Raw genomic sequence first — 20,297 nt, 5'->3', positions numbered from 1 at the left:
GGCGGAGGCAGTGGGCGGGATAGATGACGAGGCAGCAGGTGGGGGGGCTGCTGCCGCCCTGGCATATGTCCTGGGGGCTGAGGGAGGGACACCCGCAGAGCTGGTGGAGGAGGCAGCAGGGAAGGATGCCGTGGTCAGTGGCGGGGCCGCAGCAGTGGGAGTGGCCTCTGCCATGGAGGGCCTGGTGGTTTTAGAGGGACCCTTCCCCTTCTTCTTGCCCTGGCCTTTTCCGCCAGCTGGGGGGGCTCCCCTAGAGTCTGGGGAGGCGATGGGCATGGCAGCGGTGGAGGTCACCCCGGTGCCCTCCATTGCAGATGCCCCAGCGGGGGCGGTGGCAGGTGGTTAACAGGAGTTGGGGTCAGGTAAAAAGGGACAAGCTGTGGGGTGGACAATTCGGGGGGAAGGGGGGCACATGAACCACCATACGCTTGTCCAGAGAGTCCTGTTTTGTTGACTGGTGCTTCTGGCCCACACAGTGGAATCAGGGCGAGCAGCTGAGTCCAGAGGCAGATGTTAAACAGCCAGCAAAGACGGTGGGGGGGGGGGGCAGTGGTGAAGATAGTAGTCTGGGGGTTGGGAGGACATGGATGGATCGGGGGGCAGCTCCGTGCCACACCCCCTGTGTCCCTACAAACATAGTCAAGACACAGTCAAGGCCTCCCCCCACACGAGAGCAGAGTTCAAAAGTTACTCAGTCTCAAGGCCCCCTCCACAGCGATCCGCAGATTCCCCGGGCAGTGTTCCTCTGGTAGACGGCTTTTCCCCCTCTTTTCCGGGCTTTCTTTGCAGCTGTAGCATTCCAGGGATGCCGGAACAGATGATAAGAGTCTCTCTCGGCCGGATACGGGTCCACAAACAAACAGCAAGCGGCTGGGTCTGCGGGCTGGGTCCCTCCACTCCCCCCCTCCGGGGAGCGGACCAGCAGCCCCCCCCCAAGGGGTCCCAGCCGGAGCGGCAGCAGTGTCCGAGGGCGGGGGGGAGGAGAGGGGGCCTGACAGCCAGCCGGCAGCTGACCAGCACTCAAGCAACAGCAGAAAAAAAAGGCGGGGGGGGGAGAGCGTCTGGCCCGGTTGGGGGGAGAAGCTGAAATCAGGGGCAAAAAGTAAGGAAAGCCCAGGCCAGGGGGCTACAGGAGAGTGCCAGAAGGGAACCTTGTTCCTTGTAGAGGGAAGAAAGTGTGCTATAGATTAATTAAAGCACCTGAAGCCAATTAGAGCACCTGAAGCCAGTCACTTGATAACCCCCCCCCCCCCCCCGCTTCAATCAGAGAAGGAAAGGAGTTGAAGCAGAGAGCAGTTTGGAGGGAAGCAGAGGAGAGTTTGGAGAAGTGCTGTGGTGGGCTAAGAAGACCAAGACCCTAGGTAACGGAACATCTGGTTTGTGCAGAGGGAGGGCATGAAGCCCCACAAGCTGAAGGGCAGGAGAGGGAATTAGCCCAGGGGAAGGAACTGCTAGTTCAGGTGGTTTACTGCTATTCCTAGGGCTCCTGGACTGGGATCCGGAGTAGAGGATGGGCCCAGGTCCCTCCCTCTCCTCCTCTAGGACGCTAGTGGGGCAGTTAATACCCCAGTTCAGGGGTGAGAAACGGTGCCCTGAACCCTCCCCAAGAAGAGAAAGCATGAGACCCATCAAAGTAGTGCTGCCAGTTTGCTGCAGCACAAATGAGCAATCCAATTCCTCTTGTTTGTTACCAGGCTCCTAGTATTTGTGTGCAGGCAATTCAAGAATTTCTTCTCTTTGTGACCTTCAGTTCCTTGATTAATTTTGTTCTCAACTTCTCCATTTTGTGCTGAGTGTTCATCTCTTCCCACATTTTACCCTCCCCTTTTGCTATTAGTGTAATGGCCACCTGACTAGTCAGCCTGTGCCTGAGGAGACTGGTGTAGGGTGGAGAGTTTTGGTTTTATGGAACATTGGTCCTCTATGGTGACAGGGGGCTGTATATTTTGGATGGCCTCCACTTCAGTAGAAGGGGAACCATTTACCTACCCAGCAGTTCACTTCCAATATTACGTTGTATTATGTTGCACCAAATGCATGGCTATATATGACCTTTATTGACTTAGTATTAGTATTGATTTATGTATCTATATTACAGTAGTACATAGAGATCCCATTGTGCTAGGCCAGGGGTGGGTAAACTACGGCCCGTGGGCCGGATTCAGCTGGGGCGTAGGGTTGGGGACCACACTATGTGGCTACTGGAAGCTGTGGCATGGCCCCACTCCGGCTCCTACACACTCCAATGGAAGCTGCAGGGGTGGTGCCTGTGGATGGGACAGTATGAAGAGCCGCCTGGCTGCCCCTCTGCATAAGAGCCAGAAAAGGGACATGCCACTGCTTCCGGGAGCTACCTGAGGTAAGCGCCACTCGGAGCCTGCACCCCCTGAGCCTCTCCCCATGCCCCAACCTGCTGCCCCAACTCTGATCCCCCTCCCACTCTCCAAACCCCTCAATCCCAGCCTGGAGCACCCTCCTGCACCCCAAATCTCTCATCCCCAGCCCCACCCCAGAGACTGCACGCCCAGCCAGAACCTGAACCCCTTTCCACACCCTGGCCCCAGCCCTGATCCCTCTCTTGCCCTCCAAACCCCTTGGTCCCAGACCTGAGCACCTTCCTACACCCCAAACTCCTCATCCCCAGCCCCACCCCAGAGCCCCCACCCCCTCCTGCACCCCAACCCCAATTTTGTGAGCATTCATGGCCTGCCACAAACTTTCTATTCCCCAATGTGGCCCGCGGGCCCAAACGTTTGCCCACCTCTGTGCTAGGTGGTAAGCAGACATATTGTAAATGACCTATACAGTTGTGGTTATGCTGAATAGCATGGCCACACTGAAAGTAATGGTAAGAACAGGGAAAGAACTCAGTCCCACCTGCTCCAAAAGCAGAAGTTCCTAGCTAAAATAGAATTGCTGCTAATTGTTTGGGACCTGTTATAGTCAGAGCTGGTAGCACTGCATATTATTAAGGCTTCCTGACACTTCTTATTATAACAGCTTTTTTCAGTTGCTTATAAATTTTCTGAAATTTAACTGTTTTGGAAAATTGCAGCCAAAATGGTTCAGCCAAGAGCGAAGCGAGGGAAAAACACATTGTTTTGCCCACACGGAAAAATTCTGGTGAACTTTTCTTTGAACAGCTAAAGTACCCCCATGCTTTGGAATAGGAACTTGAAATTTGGCAGGGGGGTGGCCTTTGTGTGCCCAAGAAAAGCCGCACAAATTTGATCATTTTATAAGCCTTTATAAAAATGCTCTGTAGAATCTTGCTAGAGCTTAACACTAAAATCACTATTCCCTCTCACAGCAATTAGTGCTGACCTGACTGTATGAGCCATGCACACAGAACAACTTAGTACGCTCCATCACCTCACTCCTAGTCATAACAAGACTGTATGTGCAATAGCCCCAAAGACCAACTAAGCATGCTCCCTCCAGCCCTGGGAGTGAAGCACGACTTTCCCTGTGATGGCTTCCTGCAGCTGCTCTAAGTTGGGATGTAGCCTGGCATGAAACTGAGAGGAAGGAGCCTTCCTCACCTATACTTTCAGAGAGCACTCCTGTTAGCACCAAGACAGCATTGAAGAGGAAGCCATATGAGCTGAATGTAGAGGGGACAAAAACCAGACCAGGGGAAGGAAAAGCCATAGTTTGTCACAAGAAGTCTTGTGAGACTGAGAGAAGAGGGTGTAGACAGAGAGTCACTGGGTGGGTTTGGCTGGGGCAAGGAGAGAGGGACTGGGAGCTGGAGATCAGGGGAGAGGCTGGGACTAGGAGCTAGTCACAGAAGAATGGGGGATAGGGAGCCAGTTGGCTGGGTAGGACAGTGATATTGGATGAGGATCTGTGAGGACAGGGGAGACTGGGACTAGGAACCAACACGGAGGGGTACAGGGATAGTGTGAGGGAGAGATATTGTGTTATTTCCATGTTTGAGCAAGAGTCAGAGAGGATGTGAGCAGTGATAAAGTCATTGTGACCACAGATCTGGAACAGGAAGCTTCATGCTACCTCTCGTGGAGGAACTCACAGAAGGTTAAACAGAAGTCTGAAGCTCTGCAATGGCCTGCTTCCAATTCCCAATGAAGTTAGTAGGAGACTTTCCATTGATTTCAGAGAGGATAGGACTGGGCCTGTAGTGAGCACTCTCAAGGTCTGTGTAATATCTTCCCCTGAGATGAGGGAAATTTGCACCTGTGTGGCCACTGGCCAGCATAACCTAGGAATATGTTGGGAACTCTGCACAAAACTGCATAACTTTAGCCCATGTAAGGTCTCAAGGCCCTCATCTTCATGAAGAGAATGACTCCACTATGAAACATGCTGCCTTGAGCTCTAGCCCCCATCACCTGCACCAATCCTTCCTCTCTGCTGGTGTGGAGACTCTTCCAATGCAACCAGAGATAATTACTGTGTGAATTTCCAACAGAAATCTATGCGGTACAGAAGGGAATGTGCCACAGGCTGTTACCCAGCTCTATACTTGCCTCATCCAAACCAAAGTCACGGAGCCCCAACATTGTGTTCTTGCTCAGAGCAGTTTATCCAGCCTCCGGGATCAGAGGCAAGGCATACCTGGGGGCTTTTAGAACCCATTTTGCTCACCTTTACACTTCATAGCTGAAGAAGGCATGTGCCACTAAGTTTCTTCTTTAACTTAGACTACCAGATTCTATTGCTACAACATGCAGCACCAGAATACAAAACATAAGTTTCACACAGAAGGTGATTTTCATTGTTTGGGGATTTTGGATTTTCATTTTGGGGGGGGGGGTTTGTTTTGTTTTTCTTTTTGTTTTTTCAATTTCTTGATGACAGAGTGATGGATTGAAAATAAATTTAGAGGACACCCTGCACCAGTTTATAACACGTTTTAGGGTAGGTCAAGTTTTAAGCAATAACTACTTGACAATGGGCCAAATTCTTCTGTTACTTAGGTTTAAATCCAGAGTAACTCAAGTGAAGTCAACTGAGTTATTTTGGATTTATATTGGTGTTGCTGAGAGCAGAATTTAGCCCACTCACTTCCAACTACTATTGAAGAAACTATAACCTCATTGGATCTCCCCAGAAAGCTTTAATTCAGGCTCTTGTTTCATGAAAGGAATACTTTGTTTCTTTGTATCAGATAGCACAACCAATGAGCAGAACTGTATCTTATGCTCATCTTATTGTGGGAGAAATTCAAGGGAGACTGTCAAAGGGAGTTATTTGAATTTATTTCAAATATGGATGTCACTTCACCAAAAGGCCCAAACAAATAACTCAGTTGGGTTAGTTAATGCAAATAATACACAGACTGTGAGAGGCCTTAAAGGTATTTGTCAACCACAACATGTGGTAGACGTATGATAGATGAGAAAATGATTATTTTTTCTATTTTTCCAAGGTGGATACAGTAAATAAAAAAGGAGATAAACATCAGCTTTCCAAAATTCATAGTATGCTTGTAACAAAGGTTGAAAATAGCTAGAGAAGTTCTAAATGATAAGTTACATTAAAAGCTTTCCGAAAAGTTCTAAATATAATAAAATCACATTAGTATCTTTAAGCAAACTTCTTTTCCAATGGGAAATTAAAGTAAAAGTCAGACACAAATATGTTTCTCTAACTCCATCAGTTATTCATTTGAAATGATATGAACAAAAATTAATTAAATTAAAATAGAAAAAAAGGGTGAGTCATGACTTACTTGGTAGATACAGCTCCTGAAGTTGGAACCAGCTATGATGTTGTTTTGTAGCAAAAAATTTCCTTTGGCTAAGCCCCTGCCTTCATTGACTTCAGGAGCACACAGGTTTGTCTCTCTGTGATGTCTTCTGTGGGTATTCTCCCCTCACTTTCCTTGCTTTGGGCCCATAGTTCAGTTCCAAACACAAACTGTTTCACAATATCAGCATTTACCCTCTTTATACCTGATAAGCATATGAACCAAATTCTAAACATTTGAACAGTGCTTAAGTAAAAGAACATTGGGAGTAAAGGAAAGAATATTCACCTCCAACATATCCCAGATATGGAGATATGACATATATGTGGAAATATCCAATGGTCAACTATGTAAGATGCATTGGGTGAAGCCTGCTGCTCCCATCTGAAGTGAGGATTAGCCCTTGTAGGCAAACCCAGTGCCTATATGCCCCATCATGCCCACTTTTCCTCCTCAATAATGCCATGTGGCCAGCTACCGTGGAGGCCTCTGCACCTACTGGTGAGTGACAAAACTCCTTCTACAGCAGTCTCTATTGCTTGGCCCTTCAGCATAGTGTAAAGGTAGAGTGGAATCCAGACCCTACTGAAGTCAAAGGTAGTTTTGCCATTGACTTCACTGGTACCAGAATTTTCCTATAATGTTTTTTCTGCATTTATGGATTAGGTGAGTAGAGAAGCTATGTGGGATTTGGCATGATGCCTTTCTCTCTGCCTTGTTTACTGATAAAACAATTGTTTGGCCTCCTACAGCCAATGTTTGATTTTAGAACAATGCTAATAGTCCTCAGCAACCCTTGGCATATAATGCGTAGTACATCTTCCATGTGCCACTCTGCTTTTTACTACACTTTGATTTTCAATCATTTAAATCTTCCTGATGAGAAGCTGAGCCTTACCACAATAGAAGGATTCATCTAATTGAAACTGCAACTGGGCAAATTTCTGGGGTTTATTACACAGTATGTTCAATAAAACGTATTGGATTGCAAAAGGATACAGAAACAAAAAACTTTCTCAAATCATTGCTCATATTTTTTCAAGTATATGGATTTACTATCATTTGGCAAATCTGTGTCTTACCAAGGACTTGGAACTGGAAGGGACCTCAAGCGATCTAATCCAGTCCACTGCACTCTAGGCAGGAGTAAGTATTATCTGGACTGACCCTGACAGGTGTTTGTCTAATATGTTCTTAAAAACCTCCAATGATGGAGATCCACAATCTCCACAGGCAATTTATTCCAGTGCTTAACTACCTTGACAGGAAGTTTTTCCTAATGTCCAACCTAAACCTCCCTTGCTGCAATTTAAGCCCATTGCTTCCAGTCCTATACTCAGAGGTTAAGAAGAACAATTTTTCTCCCTGCTCCTTGTTACAACCTTTTATGTACTTGAAAACTGTTATCATGTCCCGTTTCAGTCTTCACCTTTCCAAATTAAACAAACCCAATTTTTTCAATCTGCCCATATAAGTCATGTTTTCAAGGCCTTTAATCTTTGTTGCTCTTCTCTGGACTTTCTCAAATTTGTCCACATCTTTCCTGAAATGTGAAACCCAGAACTGGACACAGTACTCCAGATAAGGCCTAATCAGCGTGGAGTAGAACAGAAGAATTACTTCTCTTGTTTTACTTACAACACTCCTGCTAATACATCACAGAATGATGTTTGCTTTTTTTGCAACAATGTTATACTGTTGACTCATATTTAGCTTGTGGTCCACTATGACCCTCAGATCCCTTCCTGCAGTACTCCTTCCTAGGCAGTCATTTCCCATTTTGTATGTGTTCACCTGATTGTTCCTTCCCAAGTGGAGTACTTTGCATTTGTCCTTATGGAATTTTGTCCTATTTACTTCTGCCCATGTTTCCAGTTTGTCCAGATTATTTTGAATTATAATACTATCCTCCAAAGCACTTGCAACCCCTCCTAGCTTGGTAGTGTCTGCAAACTTTATAAGTGTACTCTCTATGCCATTATCTAAATCACTGATGAAGATATTGAACAGAACCTGACCCGGAAGTGATACCTGTGGAACCCCACTCATGCCGTTCTGGCATGACTGTGAACCACTGATTACTCTCTGGGAACGGTTTTCCAACCACCTGATAGAAGCTCCATCTGGGTTGCATTTCCCTAGTTTGTTTATGAGAAGGTCATGCGAGACAGTATCAAAAGTTTTACTAAAGTCAAGATATACCACATCTACCACTTCCCCCCTGTCTATAAGGCTTGTTACCCTGTCAAAGAAAGCTATCAGGTTGGTCTGACATGATTTTTTCTTGACAAATCCGTACTGACTGTTACTTATCACCTTATTATCTGCTAGATGTTTACAAATTGATTTCCTAATTTTTTGCTCCATTATCTTTCTGGGTACAGAAGTTAAGATGACTGGACTGTAATTCCCTGGATTGTCCTTAGTTCCCTTTTTATAGATTGGCACTATATTTTCCCCTTTCCAGCCTTCTGGAATCTCTCCTGTCTTCCACGACTTTCCATGTTGCAGCATGATCCCCCCTGATTTATTTAAATATCAGAATAGATATCCATATGGAAACATTTGCTCCTACTCCACACCCATGTGGATTCATCACAGATTAGCAACAAAATGTGGGACCAGTGAATCCACAACTGCACCTATCCATCATCACTGTTCCTCCTTATATAGGCCAGGGGTAATGTGGGGGCTACTGCAACTGCTGCATCAGTGGCCATTCCTAGGGTCTGTGACTGGTTGGGGAAAAACTTTCTCCCTGTCCAATCAAAATCCCATGAAGAGCTCCTGTGCTGGGCTGGGTACTTGAGCTTGGCCCAGTTCACAGACTTTGGGACTTAGCAATGCTTCTTTATTGCTTTGCACATCACTCTATGCCAGAAAAGTGACCATTATTTTGTTAATTTATTTTCTTTTGCGGTGGTCAATAAACAAATACAAAGTTAATATTTTTAATAACTGAAAGCAGTTTAATAAAGCAGTAACTTATTTCCAGTTCATTTTTCACTTTTATTCATTTCCATATGTTTGCTTACTTAAATAATGCTTACCTCCAATTTTAGAAGGGCTTACAGAGAGAGAGAGAGAGTGAGTGTCAAAAGATCTTCACCTAAAGTAATACTTGAAGATTTACTGACATTAGCTTCCTTGATCAAAATGTGTGCTGAACTATAAAGTAGGAAATTCATAGGTGGGATGTTGGGTTTATTTTATTTATATAATTATTCCTAATGGATGAGAAACGAAATTAGTTTTGTTGTCAACGTGTAGGTGGATAATAGTCTGTGCTAACCATTCATTATGAATGAAGCAATATTAATGGGCAGTAGTCCACAACCCCTACTCCTACAGATATGTATTAAACAAAATACATCAAGTTATCAAAGAAGCAGTACTAGAAGTATCCAAGGGCATTGTATGATTGAGCCCCAGTAGTTCATGAAGCAGAATCATTCACCATGGGAAATTAGATCCCCGGTAGGCAATTTGGTCAAGTGGTTGCAGCACACATTGGAGAGGAAGAATTTCCAAATTCTTTTCCTGACTGTGACATTGGGCAAGTCATGGGTCAGATTTTGCCTGGCCCCAGCGTGGTGTGCAAGGAATGGAGAAGAAGAAAAGTACCTAAGGGGGCAATTAGGAGTGATGTGGAGGTCAGAGGCCTTAAGGATGTAGCAGAGGGTGCATTCCCCCTGCAAAGCTGGGATCTCCAAGAGGTATTGTAGCCCCGTGCTGAGGCACAACACCTCTCAGTATTCTAGCTAAGCACCACCACCACCACCACCACCAGTGCAGGTAGGGTAACCAGATGTCCTGATTTTATAGGGACAGTCCCGATATTTGGGGCTTTGTCTTATATAGGTGCCTATTATCCCCCCACCCCGATTTTTCATGATTGCTGTCTGGTCACCCTAAGTGCAGGGCCATGTTAAAACCCAAAATATAACCCTTCAGCTCCCTTTTTTCAGCTTACACTCTGTGAAATTTGTTCACATCTACGTCATGGAATGGTGCCAGGGTCGGAGACCCTGTGATGCATATAAGCACAGAGCATTATATTATTATTAGTGCTAAATGAGGGAGTCCAAGACAATTTGGGTTGGAAGGTCAGAATAAATGAAAACGAGGCCTCTTGACTCTGAAAGCTGAATTCCAACACCACTTAGAAGGGATGTGATAAGATTAAAACCTTAACCATTCACAAAATGTTCCATTTAGTTGGAGTGATCCTTAACTTTTGGCTTTATAGGATAAACACAAACTGTAGTTATAGGAAGCATTTCAGGAAATTATTACATTACAGTATTTATTATGCATATTGTTACAATATGTTCCTTAGTAGACATTAGCAGGTTTAAATCTTCTGGGAAGTCTGTACTTTCCTGGTCATTGGCAGATCCCCAAGGAGAGAAACATTTGTTTGAAAGGCGATTGATTATTTTCGGCAATACTTTGCCAATGCTTACTTTATAGCCCTTTTTTGATTTCACTCATCTGCCCCAAAGCATTCCTGCAGCTCTCTCTCGTTTCCAATCACTTACATTAATGCATCTTCAACTCCGCTTCTTGTAGACCTAATTATATTTTTCTTTTGTTTGAAGTTAGCTGCAGCAAGTTCTGAGGAATAGACACCAAATAAACATCTATTTTTGTCATGTTGTGGGGCAGGGGTGCTGAACAATTTGTATAGTGGGGGTGCTGAAAGTCATTGAACCAAACTGTAAACCTTGTATATAATGGAAACTACTTCAAGTCAGGGGGTGCTGCCTACTGCAGGCCAAATCCTGCTCCCATTACATGCCTTGCTCAGAGTGAATAAAAGTCTCTGCATGAGTAAGAAGAGCCAGTTTTGGCCTCTCAGTTAATGCTAGCTGGTGGAATCAGGTATCAAACACATGCCCTGTGTATGCATTGACGTCATGGGGGGTGCCCACTCACCACTAGGTCACCTCCTCCTGGTCGCTCTGGAGATTGCTCTGGCCAGGCATTGATCCCTCCTTTGGTGGTATCTCTCCCGTTGTCCTCTTGCACCCTCTGCAACTCAGGGTGTTCCCTCTCTGTGATTTGACCCTCCAGCCATGTCACTATGTATATTTCCCCTTCTGGGGGTATCAGAGTGCCGCTATACAAAATGGCAGCCTTCCCATCACTGCTCTGACCATGCCACTCCTCCAATGGCCAGTAAGGGAACCCAGACCTGCCCTCTATACCGGGTTCCAGTTCGACCCTATCTCGAGCAACAGTGGCCTGCTCACTCCCAGATCATGTTGCTCTTCCCCTGGACTCCTTCCTACTTTGCAGCTCTACCATCTGGCTCCCCACTCCCACCCCCTGGGTTTTCCTCTCAGGAAGTGATTGCGGACTTCTCCCCTGAAGCCCCTTTCTGTTCCCAGCTCCCTGGCTTTATCCTTGTCCAGCCTGTTCCTGCTCATCTGGGTGCCGTCCCAGCCCTTCCTGGCTTTCCTTCTGGTGCAGCCTATAGGTTAATTGGGCCTAATTTACCAACTAAGGGACATTGTGGAGAGTACAACTATCACAATCTGATTAGATTTGTCTGCATGGACTGTGTGGTTGTATTTTCAAAGAAGACAGCTCAGATTTTGGAAGCAAGCAGACACAGCACTTACTGAATCTACACTACATGACACACACTAGACCACATTCAATTTGTTCCTCATTTCCACAGATACAGATTTATGTCAGACTGTGATATTTAGCCACTGGCTCATGGTAAGGGGTATCTAGGAAACACTATGCCTCGGAAGGCATATTCCACTACTCAGTACACAATGGGGACTCCCATGTGTAAACAGACCACTCTGCAGTCTGTCTTTTATATCCTCCCCATTACTTTTGGGGTGATTTCTTGCCCTGGAAGTGAATGAGGTCATCCCTGTGCCCCACACACATCTGTGGGTGGAATGTTACAGGGGGGGTTTAGTGCCCTCTTCCTCTGATCAGCCACAGTAGGGCCAGAGATAGTCTTTCCAAAAATGCTAAAAAACTCCAGCTAACTGAGAAATTCCCAGAAAAGCAGGGCACTAATGATTGCTGCTATGTGTTTATTAATACTACAGGTACTTCCATCCTTGGACATCATTTATCTGTTGCATGAAGGTGGGGTTCATTAGTTATTGAATCAGGAAAAAAGTAATACAGATATGTGGACATACTGAACATCTCAGTGTGGCTCAATCGTTAGAAGACAGATTGCACGTTGGCATAGTTTGGGATTTTCAGGCACAGAGGCCCAGAAATTCAAAGGTATTTAGGTACTTAACTTCCATTTAAGTCAATGAGGTTTAGGAGCCTAAATACGTTTGAGGCTCTGGCCCATAACTCCTGCTTAGTATATATGTGTGCAAAGATGGAAGAACAGACCCTCCTCTGTTCAAAGTTTATAAAGGAAATTGCTTTGCTTACTGGTAGAGTATAACTGAGAGCCAAAAGACTAACACAAAATTGTGAATCTTCCCCTTTCCCCCTAACCTCAAGATTTCTTTGTACTAGTTCTAAAAAAGCAAATAATCTCTACAAACCAAAATCAGCACAACTGTCAAAGTTATTAAGAAAGTCTGTTAATTTAGATTGTTTTCCTATCCTCCTGGGGGTTTTTTTGTCAACAGATTCATTTTCATTGCACACATTCAGTTCTCTCCAGCTGCTTTACAATGTAGTTTTTATAGACTTAACATTGCTGAGGTTTCCTTACCTTGTGCAGACAAGGGTTTTAGAGAATAATGGCTGAGTGTAGTGTTCAGCTTTCAACATAGACTTGCACAAATACAGCAAATACAATGGGGTTTAGAGACTCGCACCTCGCCCAAAAAATATAAATGGCCCTTTCAAGAGAGAAGTGGCTGGTTTACGTCATCTCATTGCTATTCAGTGAGAAGCACATTTGTTTATTTATTTATTTTTAAATCGCCTTTCCTTTCATGCAGAAATAGAGCAATTAAAATGTATTTGAATGGTTTGAGCAATGACATCATCTGCACTCTGAGGCCATGTCTACACTAGCGAGCTTACAGTGGCATAGCTGTACCAATGCAGCCGCACTGCTGTAAGATTGCTCGTGTAGCCACTCTGTGCTGACAGGAGAGAGCTCTACCATCAACCTAATAAAACCACCTCCACAAGAGCTCTCCCACTGATATAGCGCTGTCCACAGAGGTGCTTCTGTCGGCGTAACTTATACCACTCAGGGAGGTGGCTTTTTTTACACCCCTGCAGGACATAAGGTATACTGATATAAGTTTTAGTGTAGACATGGCCTGATATTCCTTTCCTTGTCAAATGTATGAGACAGTTGAAATAAGCTTTTCCACAAGCTCATGTGCTGACCAGTCTTACACATTCTCTTTTAATAGAACTGACGAGTTCTTTTCCAGCAGTTAGTATCTTCTGTGTACTGGCTTAGTCATGAACTCATTGCTGAGCTCACTGACACTAAAAAGCCCTGTTTTCAAATGTGGCTTAATCATAGAATAACAAGGTTGGAAAGGGCCTCAGGACATCACCTAGTCCAACCCGCTGCTCAAAGCAGGAACAATCCTCAATTTTTGGCCCAGATCCCTAAATGGCCCCCCTCAAGGATTGAGCTCACAACCCTGGGTTTAGCAGGCCAATGCACAAACCACTGAGCTATCCCTCTTCCCTCAAGTAACAACTACAAAAAGTGCATAAAACTAACAGAATATGTAAGTCCCACATTTTCATATGAAACAGTTAACTGAGTGTATCTGTGGATAACTATTTATTTGCACTATTCTGAGGCTTGCATGTGCACATATCAGGTTTATGTATGTGTATTATGCAGCTAAGACAGTCACTTTCAAAACATTGGACATAAGAGTTAGGGCTGAGTTCCAGTTGAAAAAATTCAAGACTTCAACATTTGTTTTTGCTCTATCTCAGAAGAAACCTGAGGCCTTTCAAATGTTTCACAAAAACCAAAAGAGGGAGACCCACTGCAGCAGTCAGGGCACTCACTTGAGATGTGGGAGACTTAGGTCCAAGTCCCTCCTCGGCCTGGTTTGCAGTACTAACCACCAGATTATAGAATCACTCTCTCTGGTTGCAGCCATTTCACTTTGTCTAAATAACTAAATATTGACTGGATGAGAGAGACTGACTCTGTGGCTGAGTGGTTAGCGCACTCACGTGGGATAGAAGAGACCCTTATTCAGAACAGGAACATAAACCTGGGTTTCTTCTATCCCCGGGGGAGTGTCCTCACCAGAGACTATTGTGGGGTAGGTTGCTCTTTCTTTTTCTCCTCCTCCTTCCTCCAACCCCACTCCAAAATCGATCCTGAACCTGAGAAACCTTTCCTTTAAAAAAAATCATTTAGTCAAAAAAATTCCTGACCAGCTGTACTATGAGTCTGGTTTAAACAAACAAAAACCAGGAAGCAAAGCCTCACTTTGTAACCCAAGCAGCTATGAAGGAAAGTCCAGGCTCAGTGGAGCTATTAAAGGCAGAAAATATATTTATATAGCATTACACAACCACGATGGTGTTGCTTGAGTATAATGTATACAAAAAAAGGTTCTTATTACTTGTTTTAGCAAAGATTTGTGTACTTTTAAGCATCACTGCCATAAAAGAGATGCGTAACCTGCCAGGTTTCTTGACCAACTAACCAAAGTTAAGTGGCATTTATAATATATGCAATATGGTAGAGATAAGCTTAAGTGAGTTTTTTTTTTTCCTTGAAACAAAGGTTTAAGTACAGGAGGAGTCCAACTGCAGTGTGATCTCCTTTATTTTCTCATCTATTTTTGCTTCTCCCTATATGTGTGTGTGAGGGAGTTTATCTAGTGTTCTGAACTGAGATGTAAAAGCTGCTGATACCTGAGACGTTGAAGTCAGGCAAGCTGGTAGACCATTTTGGCAATGAGGATTTTTCCACTCGTCCTCTAAACTAAATGATGTCTGAAGTCAATTGTAAATTTATGACAGGGTAGCATCATGGTGGGATCTCATAGCAGCTCAGACAGGCTAACTGGCTAAGAAGGGTATAATCAGAGGATGAACTAATTATTTATCAAGCATGTGAGAAACCATTGGAAAATCACCAGAGAGCAAGTGCTCCGAATGATTAATTTCACTGTTTACTATAGGCTGAGGAAATAGGAATAGCTAATTTTCTATATCATCTTCTACACATATCTTATCCACAGGGCATTAGGGAGAATAAAAGTATGCTGAGCTCTCTTGCCAGAAGTGAGATGCTGCAAACAGTAGAATGGCCACAAGTTGTACCATTGTTCTGGTGCAACTACCATTTCATTAATAGTTCTTATTAGCAGATCATTTCACTGTGATCCTTTGTGCCTTTCACTGTTTACAGATAACCAAGGCAATGATTCCTCTTTAATATGGACATTGTTATGAGCATCCATGTCTTTATTCCTTCCTGGCTAAACCAGTGATAGTTGTTATGAGTAGAACTATCCTTGAAGCTGCCAGTGATCCAGAATACAACTGCTGAGATGGGCAAAACACTAGGATGACATAAAACTTATTCTTTAACTCTCTGAACAGTCTTGGACCTACTAGTTTGAGTGTTTCCTTCTCATCTCATGCCCTATGGTGGTAGTTCATATTGTCCATCTAGCTACAGTGGTAAAACAAATAACCATAGTATATAGTCGCTAGTAATACATTCTTGTTGTCAATTCTTGATGCTAAATGCCACATGACCAGTGACAGGAATTTTTCAGTATGGAACTCCTTTGACAGTTAAGCCAGAACCAGAATCTAATGATCTTCAGAATTTCATATAAAGTTGTTCTCATTTGGCTTAGATTTCATCCGAGTTCTGATCATTGTTTATTTTTGTTTTCTATTGGTTCTTATTGCTGACTCATTTGGGATGGGCTTGTTGTTTATAATTGACATCTTTCCATAAGCATCTACCTGCTATGGCAATGGGTATTCTAATAAGTAAATAAATTATTTGCTTCTAGCCTAATATATTTTTGTCGTGTTTTAGCTCAAAACAAGTGGTATGGTTGAGTTAAACCTATTCAAGCTGTCATTTGAAAAGGAAGCACTGCTACTGAAGTCTGTAAATCAAGATCTGAGGACCCCAGTAACTCAGCCAGAGGTTATAGGCATACTACGGAAGTGGGTAGGTGAGGTTCTGTGGCCTGTGCTGTGCAAGAGGTCAGACTAGGTGATCAAGATAGTCCCTTCTGGCCTTAAGGCCTCTGAGTGTACATATTCTTAATACCACAAACCCTCCCTTTCACCCATATATGGGGTTTTGTAAATATATCTATGTGAGTCTTCTGTTGCAAAATCTGAAATTAATTGCCCAATTTCAGATTTTGCTACTAGCCTGATACTCAGCCGAAGTTTGCTGAAGTTGGGGAACTGTGAGTTTCAGGCAAAATAAATCCCATATTGATTTGCCAATAACTACTCTCAGGGCTAGGCCATCCCTCTTCCCTCTCCTCCCCGCAACAGGGAGAAAGGCCCCTAATTTTTGCTCTTGTATCTCCATGACAGTAACATGCAGTGCCCACTTGGTCATCTCCAAGGCACTCAAAGCAACCTATCCTCCCTCCACCACATTCTCCCTTTGTGGAGACTGGCCAGATAACCATCTGCTACCATCCAAAAAAACAAACAAACCCCCAAACCCTTCAGGGGAATCAGACTACCTGTCAGCACCACCACATCTAATTTACATGCTAACCCGTGCTGCTTGTACCACTGCCACGGCTTGCGCTAGCATTAACCCTGTGCCAGAGGCTGGTGATCCCCACCGTACCATGCAGATGGTGCATGCTAATGAGTCCCACAATTCCATAGTGTTGTGGTGCATTCTGGGTGATCTCACAGCACTAGAATAAAGCAAAAGCCAGTGCAGCTGTCATGAGTGAGACTAGCAGCAGCGTTAAGAGTGCTGGGTCTCAGTTCTCCCATGGCAAGTTACAAGTAGCTCCCATTGAAATCAATAAGAATTTCTTCTGTCCTGCATAGGAAGAACTGTGCCCCACATTATGTTTGCATGTGAAAATTATTATGTTCATAGCATGCACACAGAGAAGGTCAACTGAAACATAAATTACTCTGCTGGAAGGTTGCAATATAACATTACTTTATTTGTTAGAATTCAGAACTGTAACACACACAAGAACTCAAAAACAGAAAGAAAAAGCAGGTTGCTTCCCAAAAACAGAGAGGCACAACTCAGTCCAACTTACTGTAGACTGGCTCTCTGCAGACTGACTGCTCTTAGGCCCAGAGTTCATGCTTCCCTACAGAGCGTCCCAGCCTGCATGCTGGACCAGGAAAAAACCCTGGAATTTAAAGTGATAACTTATAATTTTAACACTGTTTTCAACATATCACACACAAAAAACCCTTTCAAGCTGTCATGGTTTTCCTGACTATGGTGAAACATACAGGCAAATTTGGCTGGTTTTACTTTGAATTTGCCCAGATTTGAACTGTTCCACCCCAAAAACAAAACCTAGACCCCACTGAACTTGGCTTTCAAAGCATTGGAAGGATTGGAGGCAAATCAAAGGATTGGAAGCAAAATGAGCAATTTTCACACAACTCCACCTGCCAGTCCTGATTGTGATCAATGTAACTGACAGACATTCTGCATATCAGCATGATACAAAATCTTGAGGTAAGAGAGTAAATCCTTGAGAAAGGGAAAGAATGTTTGTTCCTAAACTGAAAAAAAAAATCAAAGTTTCACAGAATTTATTTGTCAAACAAACCCAAAGAATTAAAACAAGTGCCCCTGCATATTTTATATACATGAAAGGTAAGAGTCTTACTCTTATGCTAATATTTTATGGCCCTTGTCATTTAAGATAGTTTGCTGTAAAAAGAGAAGTCAGTCATGCCATTAAGTAAACATATGAAATATGGATTAGCTGTAATGTGAGCAACCCAGCAATATTTGAAATGTCTTGTGTATGTCTTTAATTTTTGCAGAATACAAAAGTACATGGAAATCAGCAACACTCACACATTAATGCTTCATCAGAACCCCTTTTTGAACAGCTGGTGTACAGAACTGTTGGTGAGAGAGCAGGAGAGGGGCAGACATCTGCTGTGCTGCATGAGTGGAGACATCTTGTTCTTACCAATATTAGTTTTCTTCATGCTGTAAGTAAAACAACTCTGTCTATCCATCTGCCCATAGTCTTGATGTGCACACAACTATTCAAGCTTTCACCTTCAATATTTACTGGAAAAAAATGAAAAGCACAACTCTCTTCTAACTTTCCACAGAGTTTGTGTATTAAATAGTTACAGCTCATAATCTTGGTATATACTAAGGTATTATGAAATCCTAGCATAAAGGCATATCAAATGTTTTGGGCTAAATCCTCAGCATTCACTAAGTGGCCTTTATGCTACTCCAGTGGCCTAAAGGGCACTTGAGTTCCAATTTTGCATTTTTATCTACTTTAGTTTTACTTTTCTCTGCTGACCAGGGAGTGCCATGCAAAGGTAGTAAATGAAACATCATTACTATTACATCTATCTGGAGAGCTATGACAAATGAAGTCAACATATTACATCTGAGGTTGACTGATGCCCCATTCTAAGATAGGAAACACCACGCACCACCATCTTGAAGGTCTGCTCATGTTCAGGGGAGGAATCCCACTCCTGTGGACCAGGGTGTGACACCCCGGCCAATCTCACAACATCTTTTTCCTATGGCAGCTCACTCATTCCTGGAGAAGAGCCCTGCTGGTCCTTTACCATGCATGGATGATCAGCGCTGCCAGGGGGCTGAAAACAACATTTTTATAGATTGGAAGCATTGACGGGAAAGAGAGTCTAACACAATGAGTAAATTCAAGAGTAAATACATCGCTGCACCTGTCTCCTTCTCCACTTGATCATAAATCCTGGACCACACTCAACAGACTACTCTCTGGCTTGTCCTGAGTTGTCGCAGCTATGTACCAGCTTGGCCTGGTTTCCTCTCCACACTGTGACTAAAAGGCAGCACTGCAGACAATAACTCATGGTGGAAGAGTACTCAGTTTGACAGCTGGAAGGCAGTTTACAGTGCTTAGACTTCCTTGAGACAGAGGCTATCCCCTGGTTATGGAACCTGGATAATGAGCTCTGACACCAGCAGACAAGAGAAGGAGGAAGACCATTTAAAACTGCCTGGAGCAAGCAGCCAGACAGCATAGAGGAACTGTTGGTGAAACAAGAACTTGCTCTCTGTTGTGTGTTAGGACATGATGGAGGAAACCAGAGGTCCTCACCACATGTTAACGTACTTGATTTTCTGCTGATGGAGTAGTCCCTAGTGTACTGCTCTAGCTGGCACAACATGGAGCAGCTCTTTGGTTGCTCTAAATTATGCCGGGGTCATTTCAGATTCATCTGTGGTAAGGATCACAGGAAGCATAAAGGTGGCTTTGGGCTAGTCTACATGGGGAAGTTATTGCAGAATAAACTGTGTGTGAATTTAAAGTGCAATAGCTAATCCATGCGAACTCCCAATATGGGCACTTTTATTCTGTACTGAGTTCCTTTTTATGGTTTAACTTAATCTCATTCTGGTTTATTTCCCTGTGAAGACAAACCCATAGAGTCACCTCTGTCTTCTCTTAGCCTGAGCTATACTGAGAATGATTTGGTGCAATTTAGGATTGAACCTGTAGTATTCCCCATTCTCTCTCTCTCTCTCTCTCTCTCTCCCTTTCACCCCCTTTGCACCTATCCAGCAATTTGAGCTAACGCTCCCAGTGCACCAGGTGCGACAGAATTGAGTCACATGAACAATGTAAACAGTCTGTGTGAGAGATGCTATATCAAACAACAGTGTACTATATGCACCATTAAAAATCATTCATTAAAGATAAGCATGACTCTCAATTTTGCAAGGAACTGAAGTCTATGGGAATTTAGAACACTCAGAATCTCTCAGGTCACAATGAGCACCACATGGGACTAGGCCAATATACTGTATTCTAGATGCACATTAAAACTTATCAGCACATAGGTTCCTGGAAAAGTGATGGGGTGGAAATTGTTACAAAGAACACTGGGATAAACCCCCACCCTTAGAAAGAGAGCCAGTAGCTTGCAACAGAAGAATAGGAGAGATGTCTCTTGCATGATTCTCCATCCTCCCGCCCACACACACACAGTCACATACGTGCCTATACCTCCCGTACAAGGACCAGGGACAATCTATTCCCTACACTGGACCACAAACAAATACATTTATTTTTGCAGCCAGCTTTGAAGCAAAATGGTGTTGACAGAAAGAAAGGAAGAAAGTCACAGAACACAGCATGGCTGGGAATATAAATGAAGAGAGTCAAAAGATGAAAACCAAAACTAATAATTTTTGTGAAGAATTACCTCTACTGAATAACTAAGTGAAGAATTACATCTACTAAATAACTAAGACCACTGCCTTTAATATGTGTGGATTCCTGGGGGTCCTCCCAGGCAAGTATCTACCCAAGCCAATTCTCCTCAATGTGTGAGATCTAACAAGATCATGGCATGAGATGTAGGTAAGAAATGGTGGTTAGTGGTATGACAGATTGGGAGTATGTTGGTGCCAATT

The 20,297-nt window shown here is 43.7% G+C and overlaps 1 long non-coding RNA gene across 1 annotated transcript; it reads left to right on the top strand.

Annotated features, from left to right (window-relative positions):
• Positions 1-1,267: 1,267 nt before the first annotated feature.
• LOC122464403 lies at positions 1,268-19,535 on the top strand. Its single transcript, XR_006288389.1, has 3 exons — positions 1,268-1,361; positions 17,681-17,854; positions 18,422-19,535. It is a non-coding gene; the product is annotated as an uncharacterized LOC122464403 (long non-coding RNA).
• Positions 19,536-20,297: the final 762 nt, after the last annotated feature.

This window comes from Chelonia mydas, chromosome 2 (genome assembly GCF_015237465.2).
Source record: "Chelonia mydas isolate rCheMyd1 chromosome 2, rCheMyd1.pri.v2, whole genome shotgun sequence".
Taxonomy (NCBI): domain Eukaryota; kingdom Metazoa; phylum Chordata; order Testudines; family Cheloniidae; genus Chelonia; species Chelonia mydas.
Note: the sequence above shows the minus strand (reverse complement) of the source record. Positions and strands in the feature narration are given on the sequence as shown.